Consider the following 14,522-nt stretch of genomic DNA (forward strand, 5'->3'; position numbering starts at 1 on the left):
TAACCCTTTAGAGCTCAGTTTAATAGACCCACATAGATGAGTAATGGTAGTACTGTTATTACTTGTAATAACAATCATATTTAACATTGAATAAACCTAATGTCCAGGCATTCTTCTAAGCCCTTTCATGTCTTACACATTTAACCTTCCAACATCCCTGAGAGTTAGATATTTGTACTTGCTATTCTCATTTTATAGATGAAGAAAACAAGGTCAGAGAAGTTATTAATCCAAGGGCACAGGTGTTAGTAAGTGATGAAAAGTGTGGTAGAGGTTATTAATAGCAAAGTATACAAAGTACTGTAATAACAGAGAGGGAAACAAGAAACTGTCTGTGGCCTTCCTATATCTTTGTCATCTTTTACAGTGTCTCAGAGGTTTCCTGAGGCATGGAGAGAATAGCACTACAGGTGGGAGAAATAGCTGTTCAAAGAGGAAAGGCATGAAACAACATTTCTAATCCTATAGACAAACTGAGCAACTGTGATTAAAGGTTGAAGAATAGGAATGAGAAGAGAACTTTATCCATCTACCTTCTGCTTTATCACCCTTAGGTGTTCCTGTTGAGTCTTGAGTCTTTGTATTTTTTAAATGTTTATTTATTTTTGAGAGAGAGAGACAGCATGAGCGGGGGAGGAACAGAGAGAGAGGGAGACACAGAATCTGAAGCAAGCTCCAGGTTCTGACCTATCAGCACAGAGCCTGACATGGGGCTTGAACTCGCAAACCATGAGATCATGACCTAAGTCAAAGTTGGATGCTTAACTGACTGAGCCACCCAGGCACCCCTTAGTCTTGAATCTTTTAAGAATGTATTTTGAGGGGCACCTGGGTGGCGCAGTCGGTTAAGCGTCCGACTTCAGCCAGGTCACGATCTCGCGGTCCATGAGTTCGAGCCCCACGTCAGGCTCTGGGCTGATGGCTCAGAGCCTGGAGCCTGTTTCCGATTCTGTGTCTCCCTCTCTCTCTGCCCCTCCCCTGTTCATGCTCTGTCTCTCTCTGTCCCAAAAATAAATAAACGTTGAAAAAAAAAATTTTTCTTTTAAATTAAAAAAAAAAAAGAATGTATTTTGAAAACCATTGTAGATGATAGGAAGCAACTGAATAATTGATATAAAAAAGCAATTATTGAATAAACTGATAAGGTTGAATACATTATTGAATTTATTTTTAATAAAAACACTATGGGGCACCTGGGTGGCGCAGTCGGTTAAGCGTCCGACTTCAGCCAGGTCACGATCTCGCGGTCCGTGAATTCGAGCCCCGCGTCGGGCTCTGGGCTGATGGCTCAGAGCCTAGAGCCTGTTTCCGATTCTGTGTCTCCCTCTCTCTCTGCCCCTCCCCCGTTCATGCTCTGTCTCTCTCTGTCCCAAAAATAAATAAACGTTGAAAAAAAAAATTAAAAAAAAAACACTAGAAGCATAATGGAAAATTGGATGTTGCAAAAGATAATATTGAGGCAGGAAAGACTAGTTTGACCATTTGGTTACTCCAAGTAGGAAATACAGATGCAAACTGAGGCAGTGACAGTGGGAATGAAGATTGGCCATTGGATTCAAGATACTGTTTAGAGAAGCAAAATGGTCAAGAGGTTTTGACCAAATAGGATGTGGAACGCTGGTGTAAAGGATACATCTGATATGAATGGATGAGTGGTAGTGTTAACAGAAAATAGGAGTAGGAGATTTTTTAGTTTTGAGGATAGTTTTATTGAAGTACCTGTAGGGTGTCCATGTTGGGAATAAGGGATATATTTGTTTCTTTATGTAATCAAAACTAATAAATCTGTTCATTAAATCTTTATTTTTGTAAGGAAAATGTAAGACTAACGTAACTATTCTAATAGACATTTATTTTCCCCATCATTATTCAAAAAGTAACCTTGTGGTCAAATGTTTATACTCCTAACCTTGGTTTATTCAGTTTTCACTAATTAGACAAAATGAGCCCTGTATATGAGCTGAGAAAAAAGATGGCAAAAGAATTATGTTTTGTCTCCCCAAGTAAGGTGTTGGTGAAAGGGAACCAATTTTTTATTGATTTTCTAGGTGTTTTACCTATGTTATGTCTCTTAATACTATGTAGTTTAGCATAATAGTTAATATTGTAGCACTTGTAGAGTATCTAAAGTCTCAACTTCACATAAATGTTAATTAGATGGGGGCAAGTTTGTGACTCTGGGAATAATTTATTTAGGTAATTTTTTTAAATATTTTAATTTCTAAAAAAACTTTATTTATTTTGAGAGAGAGAGAGAGAGCGCGAGCATGAGCAGAGGAGGGACAAAGAGTGGGAGGGAGAGATCCCAAGCAGGCTTTGTACTGTCAGCATGGAGTCTGCTGCAGGGTTCAAACTCATGAACTGTGAGATCATGAGCTGAGCCAAATTCAAGAGTTAGACACTGAACTAACTGAGACACCCAGGTGTCCTAGTATTTTAATTTTTTAATAATTATGTAAATATATGGATCCAAAGTAAAATCTACAAAGTAACGTGTATTTAAAGAAATCTGTCTTTTGTTCCTGTTTCCTCTTTTTCACACTGGGAGCCATTTACCTTTTATAGTTTGTTTTTCCTTTTTTTCTTTATATAGGAGGTATAAATACATAGGTTGGTAGAATCTACACCCTCTTTCTTAGATAAAAGTAGAATACAGTGGAATACTAATACCAGAGAAAAATTGTGGATAGGAAATGCCAAAAGCCAATCTCCCCACAAAAATCAGCCAATAAACTTGACAAGGATTATCAGAATTAACTGTATTGGACTCTGGACCCGAAGACTTATAACAACCAGGTGAGTAATTATTCAAGAAAAGACAGCTGAGTCTTGACATTTCAGAAAATTTCTGATGAATCACTTTCTGACCACTAAACTAATGCAGTAGAGACTTCAGTGGCCACATACAACAAACAACACAAAACTTTACAAAATTCATGCAGAAAAGTCATTTTAAAATTGCAGCAACAACTAAAGCAGTGACAACAAACTCTGAGGAGGGGAGAAAATATGATTTCCAGAGTTTTCACATTATAATACTTGAAATGTTCAGTTTTCAGTAAAAAATTTCAAGGCATGCCAAGAAACAAAAAAGTATGGCCTGTATATAGGGGAAGAAAAATAATGAACTATCCATAAGGAAGCCCAGAAATTTGACTTATTAAATAGAAACTTTAAATCAATAATTGCAAATATGCTTAAATTGCTAATAGAAACCATGAGAACAATGCCATATAGGGGTTATCAACAAATAATAAAAAGAACTGGAAAGAAACTCTGGAGTTGAAGAATACAATAATAAATGAGAAACTCACTGGAGAGGTACAACAGCAGATTTGGACAAGTAGAAGAGTTAGTGAACTTGAAGATTGGCTAATTAAGGTGATTCAGCCTGAAGAGTGGAAAGGGAAAGGAATGAAGAGAAATGAACAGGGTGTAAGAGATCTGTAGGGCACTATCAAGCATAGCAACATATGTGTAATAGGAATCCTAGAAAGAGAGAAAGGTGCAAAAAGTATATTTGAAGAAATCACGGCTACAAATTTTCCAAAATACAAAAGACAGTAATATATAAATGAGCCAAATATGGTCTCTATGAATTGGCTCCGACTTTCTTTCTTTACTACAGGCAGAGACCTATGAGCCCATCAGTGTCAACCTCAAATGTTAACACATACAGTTATTTAAAAAATAGCCTAAACAAGCAGATTCTTAGTCATTTTGAACTTGCTTCTTTTGTGTACTCTGCAAAACTGATCACATTAGTTGTTGCCTAATAAGAGAGGGCCTTGCAGTTAACAGATCCGAAACTACTGCGGCTTTCCAGAATTCTCTCACTTGGAGACTCCCACCATGTTGCTGAGCAGTATCACCTACATATGTAAGCTGTCTCTTCAGTCCCCTTCTCTGCCAGGAGTTTCCTTGTGCTTCCCTTCTTGATGGTGGGCCCCTCCCCTGTGACCTCTGGATAGTCTCATGTTGTGAGGGACTTTGTCACTCAGACAACCCTGTCCTAGTGCCACCCAGTAAAACTTACTGTGTGTTAACTCCTTCTCGTGGTTATATCACTTTTTTCTTGATCAATCGCCAAATCTCTCAAAACACCCTACAAACATGAATTTACATATCCGAGTAGGACATTATATAATGGTAAAAGGATCAGTCCATCAAGAAGATGGGACAATAGTAAACATGCATCTAACAAGAGAGCCCTGAAATACATGAAGCAAAAACTGAAAGAATTGAAGGGAGAAATAGATAATACAATAATAAACGGAGAATAAACTGAGGGTTGATGGGGGGTGAGAGGGAGGGCAAAGTGGGTGATAGGCATTGAGGAGGTCACCTGTTGGGATGAGCACTGAGTGTTGTGTGGAAACCAATTTGACAATAAATTTCATATTTAAGAAAAACACAACTAGAAAAAAAGATAATACAATAATAGTTGGAGATGTTAACACTCACTTTTAATAATAGAATTAATATAGACAAGGAAACAGAAGACTTGAATAAACTCTATACACCAACTAGACGTCACAAATATAGAAGACGCCAACAACAGAATACATATACTTCTCAAGTGCACATGGGACATTATAGCATAGACTATATGTTAGACCACAAATCAAATCTGAATAAATTTGAAAAGCTGAACTCACACAGTATTTTCTCTGATCACAGTGAAATGAAATTAGAAATCAGTAACATAAAGGAAACTGAAAAATTTGTAAATATGTAGAAATAAACCAACACACTCTTAAGCAGCAAGTAGATCAAAAAAGAAATCACTAGGGAAATTTAAAAATACCTTAAGATGAATGAAAACAAAACACACCATAACAAAACTTATTGGGTATAAGAAAGTACTCACAGGGAAATTTATAGCTGTAAATGCCTACATTAAAAAAAAAAAAAAGATGTCAAATCAAAAAGCAGGACTTTGAAGAGCTGAAAAAGAAAACTAAGCTCAAAGGTAATAGAAAGAAGGAAATTAAGGCTAGAGTAAAGATAAACCAAGAACAGAAAAACAACAGAGAATCAATGAAACCAAAAGTTCATTCTTGAAATGATCAGCAAAATTGACCAACTTTTAGCTAGACTTACCAAGAAAAAATGAGAGAAGACTCAAATTACTAAAGTAAGAAATTAAATTGGAGGCAATACTACTAATCTTACAGAAATAAAAATGATTATGAGAGAATACAATCATGTGCCAACAAATAAGCCATCCTAGATGAAATGATCAAGTTCCTAGAATCAAATTATCAGAACTTATTGAAGAAGAAATAAATCTAAATAGAGCTATAACAAAAAAGTGAAAGATTGAATCAGTAATCAAAGTCTCAACAGAGAAGTTTAAGATCAGATGGCTTGAATAGTAAATGCTAAGAGTTAACATTAATTCTTCTGAAACTATTCCAAAAAATAGGAGATAGCATTTCTTCACTCATTCTATGAAGTATTTTTCTAATGCCAAAAACATAAGAAAACTACAGACCAATATACCTTATGAATACTATGAATACTATACTATTCATAGTATTCTATTCTATACTATACTATACTATTGCTAACAAAATATTAGCAAGCCCAATTCAGAAACATTTTAGAAGGATTATGCACTATGAATAATTGAGAACGAACGAATGAAGAACGAATCAAGATGAAAATCAATGTAGTATTACTGTATTTGTTGCCAAGGACCATCATAATAAATTACCACAAGCTGAGTGCCTTAAAACAATAGAAATTGACTGTCTCATAGTTCTGGAGACTGAAGTCTAAAAGTGTCAGACTGGACATAGATGAGGAAAGAATCAGTGAACATGAAGGTATGTCCATAGAAACTTTTAAAACTGAAAAGCAAAAATAATGAGAAAGAAAATTTTAAAAACTAGAACAAAATATCCAAGAACTCAGATTCAGTTAGAAAAGGTGTAAAATGCCTGTAAGAAAATGACTTGAATGAGAAAAAAGAAGTAAAGAAACAGAAGAAAATATTCTAATAATATATTAATAATGGCTGAGAATTTTCCAGAATTAATGACAGATACCAAACTACAGATTGAGGAAGCTCAGAGAGCACCAACCAGTATAAATACAAGCATATCTACAGCTAGAAGTATAATGAACTGCAAAAGAAAATTAAAAAAAAAGATCAAGAAACAAAAAAATCTTGAATGAAAACAGAGGGGAAAAATGTGAATAAAAACCAAACTACCTATACAAAAAACAAAAATATAAACCACATCAGACTTCTTTTCAGGAGCCTGAAAGCAAGAAGAGAGTATTGAAAGAAAAAACCTCACCCACCTAGAATTCTGTACTTCGTGCAATTTTCCCCCCAAGTGAAGGAGAAATACTTTCTCAGAAAAATGAAAATTGAGGGTATCTTACCAGTAGACCTGCTTTGGAAGAAATGTCAAAAGTAGTATTTCAGAGAAAAGGAAAATGATCTGGGTCAAAAACTTGGATATACACAAGAGCATTAGACAAGGGATAAATGAAGGTAAAATAAAATTTTTTATTTTTCTTTTTTCTTTAAAAATTTTTTTTTTAATTTTTATTTTTGAAGGAGAGAGAGAGAGCATGAGTGGGGGAGGGTAGAGAGAGAGTGAGAGAATTCAAAGCAGGCTCCAGTCTCCAAGCCATCGGCACAGAGCCCGACGCGAGGCTGAAACTCACGAACCACGAGATCATGACCTGAGCCAGTCAGACGCTTAACCAACTGAGCCACCCAGGCGCCCCCAAATTTTTATTGTTCTTATTTTTAATTGCTCTAATAGAAAACAGTGAGGCAACAATGAATTGGGTGATTAGAGCTTATAGCCAAGTAAAATGAGTGACAACAATGAACTAAGAAATGGGAGGAAGGAATTGAGAATGCTCTTCCATAAGGTATCTATCTGCATTACCTATGAAGTGGTATATTATTATTTGAAAATGGAATTAGATTAGTTGCACATGTATATTGTAAATTTTAGGTCAACCACTAATGTTTTTTAGAATTGTAATTGATAAGCTAAGAGGAAATAAAATAGAATCATAAAATGCTTAATTAAATCTATAAAAGGTAGAAAAAGTGGAAGACAAAGACAAAAAAGTGGAACAAGGGTGATGAATAGAAGACATTTACAAATATGGTGGATATTCAACTATCATTTTAAATGTTAATAGTCTAAATACACCAATTAAAAGACAGCCTGTCAGAGTACATAAAAATAAAACAAGACCAACTGTATATTATTTAGAATAAACCCACTTTAAAGACAGATTAAAACTAATGGGATGGAGAAAGATATATTGACACTAATCAAAAGAAAGCTAGAATAGCTATATTAATTTCAGACAAAGCAGACTTTAAGAACAATTATGAGGAATAGACAGTCTTTACATAATGCTGAATGGGTCAGTTTTCCAAGAAGATATGACAATCCTTAATGTATGTGCATCTAATAAGTGTCAAATATATGAAGCAAAAACTGATAGAACTGCAAGGAGAAACAGAAATCCATTATTACATCTTGAACTGAACAGCACCTTTAATGACCTGAATCTAGTTGACATTTATAGAACAACAGCAGAATACATTCTTTTAAAGCTTACATGGAACAGTCACCAAGATAGATCACATTTTAGGCTATAAAACATGCTTTCACATATATAAACAAATAGAAATCCTACAAAGTATACCTTCAGACTACAATGGAATTTAACTAAAAATCCATAACAGAAAGATAGCTGAACAAATTCCCAAGTATTTGGAGATTATTCAACACACCTCTAAATAACAAGGAGGTCAAAGAAGAGGTCTCAAAAAAACTTAAAAATTTTTTGAGTTAAGTGAAAATGAGGGGCACCTGGGTGGCTTAGTCAGTTAAGCGTCCAACTTCAGTTCGGGTCATGATCTCTCAGTCAGTGGGTTCAAGCCCCGTGTCGGGCTCTGTGCTGACAGCTCAGAGTCTGGAGCCTGCTTTGGATCCTGTGTCTCCTTCTCTCTGCTCCTCCCTGTTCGTACTCTATCTCTCAAAAATGAATAAAAATGTTAAAAAAAAATTAAGTGAAAATGAAAACAATTTATCAAAATTATTGGATATAGCAAAAACAGTGGTAAAGGAGGGAAATATGTCACAGAGAATGTGTATGTTAGAACAGAAGGAAGATCTAAATAATCTAAGCTTCAACCTTAGGAAACTAGAAAAAAAATTAAATGCAAGGTAAGCAGAAGAAAAATAATAAAAGCTAAAGTCAATAAAATTTAAAACAGGACACTAATACAGAAAATTAGTGAAAGCAAAAGGTAGTTCTTTGGAAAGATACATAAAATTGATAAACCTATAGCCAGACTAAGAAAAAAAATTAGAAATGAAAGAGTAGTCATCACTACCAATACCATGGACATTAAAAAGCTAGTAAAGGGATATTATAACAACTCTATGCCCACAAATTGATAACTAGGTGAAATGGATCAGTTCCCTGAAAGACATGACTTACCAAAACCCACATGAGGAGAAATGCATAATTCAAATAGGCCTAAATCTATTAAAGAAAATGAATCAGTAGTAAATAATATTGAAAAACAGAAAGAAGTATACTCAGTATACTCATTTGGTGAATACCAAATATTTAAGGAAAACATTATACTAACTCTCTTCAATCTCTTCCACAAAAGAAGCAGAGGGATTGATTACCTCCTGATACTATGAAGCCAATACCAATACCACCAATTACCACCAATACCAAAACCAGACAAAGACATTATAAAAAATGAACAGACCAATATTTCTTATGAACATAAATGCAAACATTCTCAAGAAAGTATGAGCAAATTGAATCTAGTAATGTACATAATTATATTGCATAATTATATGCCATGCCCAATGGTATTTATTACAGCTATGTGAGGATGGTTCAACATTTACAAATCAACTAACCTGTCACATCAATAGACTAAAGAAGAAAAATCTTATGATCATATCAATAGATGCAGAAAAACTATTTGACAAATCCAAAACCTATTCATGATAAAAACTCTCAGCAAACTAGCAAGAGTGAAACTTGATAAAGAAGATCTGCAAAAACGCTATAGCTAACTTCACGCTTAATGGTGAGAAACTAGATGATTTCCCCCCAAAATGAAGAATAATAGAAAATGTCCCCTCACACCATCCTATTCTACATGTACTAGAAGTTCTAGCTAATGCCATAAGACAAAAGGGAATGAAAGGTGTACAGCTTTGGAAGGAAGAAATAAAACTTTTTGTTCACAGATGACATTGCATATTTAGAAAATCCCAAATAATCAACAACAACAAAAACCCTGTTGGAACTAATAAATGATCACAACAAGATTGTGGGATAAAAGTTAATGTATGAAAGTCAGTTGCTTTCTTACATACCAGCAATAAGGAATTGGAATTTAAAATTTAAAATATAATTCCATTTACATTATCACTCCCCAAAATGAAATGCATGATCATTAACAAAATATGTATAAGATATATATGAGGAAAACTATAAAAGTTGGATGAAAGAAATCATAGAAGATCTAAATAAATAGATATTTCATATTTTTTGGTAGGAAAATTCAGTATTATTAAGATGTTGGTTCTTTCCAACTTGATACATAGATTTAATGTAACCTAAATCAAGACCCCAGCAAGTTATCTTGTGAATATTGATAAACTGATTATAAGGTTTATGTGAAAATGCAGAAGACCAAGAATAGCACAGTATTGAAGAAAAAGAAGAACAAAGTTGGATGGCTGATACTACTGAACTTCAGGACCTAATATATAGGCATAATAATCAAAACAATGTGCTACTGAGGAGAGTAGACAAAACTTATCAATGGAACAGAATAGAAAGCCCAGAAATAGATAAACAAATAAAGTCAACTGATCTTTGGCAAAGAAGCAAAGACAATTCAATGGAGAAAGAATTGTCTTTTCAACAAATGATACTGGGACTTCTGTGGACATCCATATGTACAACAATAATAATAAACCTAAACATAGACCTTACATATTTCAAGAAAATAACTCCATAACAATGGATCATAGATCTAAATGTAAAGTGCAAAGCTATAAAAACTTCTAGAAGGTAACAGGAGAAATTCTAGGTGGCCTTGAGTTTGGTGATGACATTTTAGATGCAACACCAAAATCATGATTCATGATCCATGAAAAAAAAAAAAATGCCCTTCATTAAAATTAAACACTTATGCTCTGCAAGACTCACTTTTAAGAGAATGAAAAGCCAGAGTGGGAAAAAATATTTGCAAACAACATATCTGTTAAAGGTTTTGTACCCAAATACATAAAGAGCTCTTAAAACTCAACAGTAAGAAAACAAACACAAGAGGGGCTCCTGGTTGACTCAGTAGGTAGCACATGAGAGCCTTGATCTCAGGGTTGTGGATTCGAGCCCCATATTGGGTATAGAAATTACTTAAAAATATCTTTTAAAAAATGTTCCTAGGGGCGCCTGGGTGGTGCAGTCGGTTAAGCGTCCGACTTCAGCCAGGTCACGATCTCGCGGTCCGTGAGTTCCAGCCCCGCGTCGGGCTCTGGGCTGATGGCTCGGAGCCTGGAGCCTGTTTCCGATTCTGTGTCTCCCTCTCTCTCTGCCCCTCCCCCGTTCATGCTCTGTCTCTCTCTGTCCCAAAAATAAATAAACATTGAAAAAAAAAAATTTTTTTTAAAAATAAATAAATAAAAAAATAAAAATAAAAAATGTTCCCAATATTTGAATGGATATCTCATCAAAGAAAATATACAGATAATGAATAAGTACATGCAAAGATGCTTAACATCATATGTCATTACAAGATTAGAAATTAAAACAATGAGGTACTATGATACTCCTATTTGAATAGCTAAAATCCAGAACAATGAAAAGAGCAAATACTGGTAAGGATATGGAGCAACAGGAACTCTCATTTTTTGCTCATAGAAATGCAAAATTGTACAGTTACTTTGGGAAGACTTTTTGGCAGTTTCTTTCAAATCTAGGTATCCTCTTACCATGGAATCCAGCGATTGCACTCCTTGTTACTTAGTCAAATGAATTGAGAACCTATATCCACTTAAATCTGACTCATAAATATTTATAGTAACTTTATTCATATACCTGAACTTGGAAGCAACCAAAATTTCCTTCAATAGGTGAATTGATAAAACAAACTGGGTACATCTAAACAATGGAGTATTATTGGCCGATAAAAGGAAATAAGCTATTGTCACAAAAATATATGGAAGACACTTAAATGCATATTGCTAACAGAAAGAAGTCAGTCTTTTTCGGCTTTACTGAGGTATAATTGACAAAGTTGTATGATATTTAAAGTGTACATTGTGATGAGCCGATGTGTGTATACATTATGAAAGGATTCCTCCTGTCTAGATAATTAACACATCTATCACATCACACACATATATACTTACATACATGAACAGTTAAGTTCTGTTAGAAAATTTCAATAATTTGATAAGTGTTATCAATTACAGTCATCATGTTATATATTAGACCCTCAGACCTTATTCACCTTACAAATGAAAGTTTGTGTTTTTTAGCAACCTCTCCCTAATCCCCATAACTCCCCACCCCTAGGCCCCTGGCTACCATTTTTCTACTCTACTGTTTCTATGGGCTTGCCTTTTTTTTTTTTTTTTTTTTAGATTCTACATATAAGTGATAACATGTAGTATTTGTCTTCCATTCCAATACTTCATTGTGTGTGTATATACATATATATGTATACATATATATATGTATACATATACATACACATATACATATACACACATGTTACATCTTTATCGTTTCATTCATTGAGGAGCATTTAAGTTGTTTTCATATCTTAACTATTATGAGTAATGCTGCAATGAACATATGAGTGCAGATATATCTGTTATACTGTTTTCATTTTCTTTGAATATATACCCAGCAATAGAATTGCTGGATCAGATGGTAGTTGTATTTTTAATTTTTTGAGGAATTTTAATATTGTTTTCCATAGTAGCTGTACCAATTTACATTTCTGCCAACAATACACAGGGGTTGCCTTTTCTCCACATCCTTGCCAACACTTTTTACTTCTTGTCTTTTTGATTATGGCCATTCTAACAGGTGTGAGGTATTTCATTGTGGTTTTGATTTGCATTTCCCTGATGATTAGTGATGTTGAATATTTTTTCATGTAGCTGATGACCATTTGTATGTTTTCTTTGGAAAAATATCTATTCAGATCCTCTACCCATTTTTAATTTTTTTGTATTGAATTTTTGGGTTCTTTATATATTTTGGATAGTAACCCCTTAACAGATACATATTTTGCAATAATTTCTCCCATTCCACTAGTTGCCTTTTTATTTTGTTGCTGGTTTCTTCTGTGCAGAAGATTTTTAGTTTGATGTCCCACTTGTTGATTTTTTTCATTTGTTGCCTTTTGCTTTTGGTGTTATATATAAAAAATTCATTGCCAAGACTGGTGTGAGGTAGCTTACCCCCTATACTTTCTTCCAGGAGTTTTATGATTTCATATCTTAGGTTTAAGCCTTTATTCCATTTTGAGTTGATTTCTTGTGTGTGGTGTAAAATAGAGGTCCAGTTTCATTCTTTTGCATGTAGCTTTCCAGTTTTCCCAGTATCATTATGAGGAGACAGTCCTTTTCCCATTGTATATTCTTGGCCCTTTTTCTCTGAATTAATTGACCATGTATGTGTGGGTTTACTTCTGGCTTCTCTACTTTCTTCTGTTGATCTGTGTGTCTGTTTTTATGTCAGTACCTTACTGGTTTCTTTACTATAGCTTCATAGTGCAGTTTGCAATCAGGGAGCATGATGCCTCAAGTTTTGTTCTTTCTTATGATTGTTTTGGTATTTGGGTTCTGTTGTGCTTCCTTACAAATTGTGTTTGTTTTATTTCTATGAAAAATGCCATTGGAATGTTGATAGGGATTGTGTTGAATCTGTACCTTGCTTTGGGTAGTGTGGACATTTTAACAATATCAATTCCTCCACTCCATGAGTGTGGAATTTCTATTTATTTGTGTCTTCCTCAATTTCTTTCATCAGTGTCTTACAGTTTTCATGTGCAGTTGTTTCACTCCTTGGTTAAATTTATTCCTACACATTTTATTCTTTTTGATGCTATTATAAATGGAGGTGTTTTCTTAATTTATTGTTCTGGTAGTTCATTAAATCATTAAAATCAACAGATTTTTGCATGTTGATTTTGTATCCTGCAACTTTGCTGAATTTGTTGATTAGTTTTGACAAAATTTTAGTGGAGTACTTAACTTTTTCTATATATCATGTCTGCATATAGAGACAATTTTATTTATTTCTTTCCAATTTGGATACCTTTTATTTTTATTCTCTTGCCTAATTGCTCTGGCTAGGACTTCCAGTACTATGTTGAGTAAAAGTAGTGAGAGTGGGCATCTTTGTCTTATTCCTGATCTTATAGGAAAAGCTTTCAGCCTTCCACTGTTCAGTATGATGTCAGCTGTGGGCTTGTCATATATGGTCTTTATTTATGTTAAGATATGTTCTCTACATCTGTTGAGAGTTTTTATCATGAATGGATGTTGAATTTTGTCAAGTGCATTTTCTGCATCGTTGAGATAATCATATGATTTTTATCCTTCTTTTTGTTACTGTGGTGTATCACATTGACTGTTTTGCAGATTTCAAGTCATCCTTGCATCTCTGCAATAAGTCCCACTAGAAACCTGGTATAATGATCCTTCTAATGCACTGCTGAATTTAGTTTCCTAGTATTTTATTGAGGATTTGTGCATTTATGTTTATCCAGGATATTTACCTATAATTTCTTTTCTTATAGTGACCTGGTCTGATTCTGGTATCAAGGTAATGCTGGCTTTGTAAAAGGAGTTTAGATGTATTTCCTCCTCTCCTATATGTTGCAAGAGTTTGAGAGGCATTGCTATTAATTCTTTTTTAAATTTTTGGTAGAATTCAGCAGTGAAACCATCTAGTCTTAGACTTCTCTCTGTTGGGAGCGTTTTGATTGCTGATTCTATCTCCTTCCTAGTAATTGGTCTGTTCAGATCTTATGTTTTTTTATGATCAGTCTTGGTAGGTTGTATGTTTCAGAAATTTGTTCATTGCATCTAGGTTTTCCAATTTGTTGGTATATATTTTTCATAGTATTTTCTTATGAAAATTTATATTTCTCTGGTGTTAAGTATAATGTCTTCCTTTTCATTTCTAGTTTTATTTACTTGAATCCTCTTTTTCTTTTTTTCTTGGTAAGAGTAGCTAAAGGTTTGTTGACTTTATCTTTTTAAAAAAACAGCTTTTAGTTTTATTGATTTTTTTTTTTAGTTTCTATGTCATTCATTTCTACTATGATCTTTGTCATTTCTATATTTCAACCTTCTACTAACTTTAGGTTTAGTTTGTTTTTCTTTCTCTAGCTCCTTGAGGTGTAAATTTAGGTTGTTATCTATGATCTTTTTTCTTAATGTAGGCATTTATTGCTATGAAATTCCCTC

This window comes from Herpailurus yagouaroundi, unplaced genomic scaffold (assembly GCF_014898765.1).
Source record: "Herpailurus yagouaroundi ecotype Mexico unplaced genomic scaffold, PumYag 29, whole genome shotgun sequence".
Lineage (NCBI taxonomy): Eukaryota > Metazoa > Chordata > Mammalia > Carnivora > Felidae > Herpailurus > Herpailurus yagouaroundi.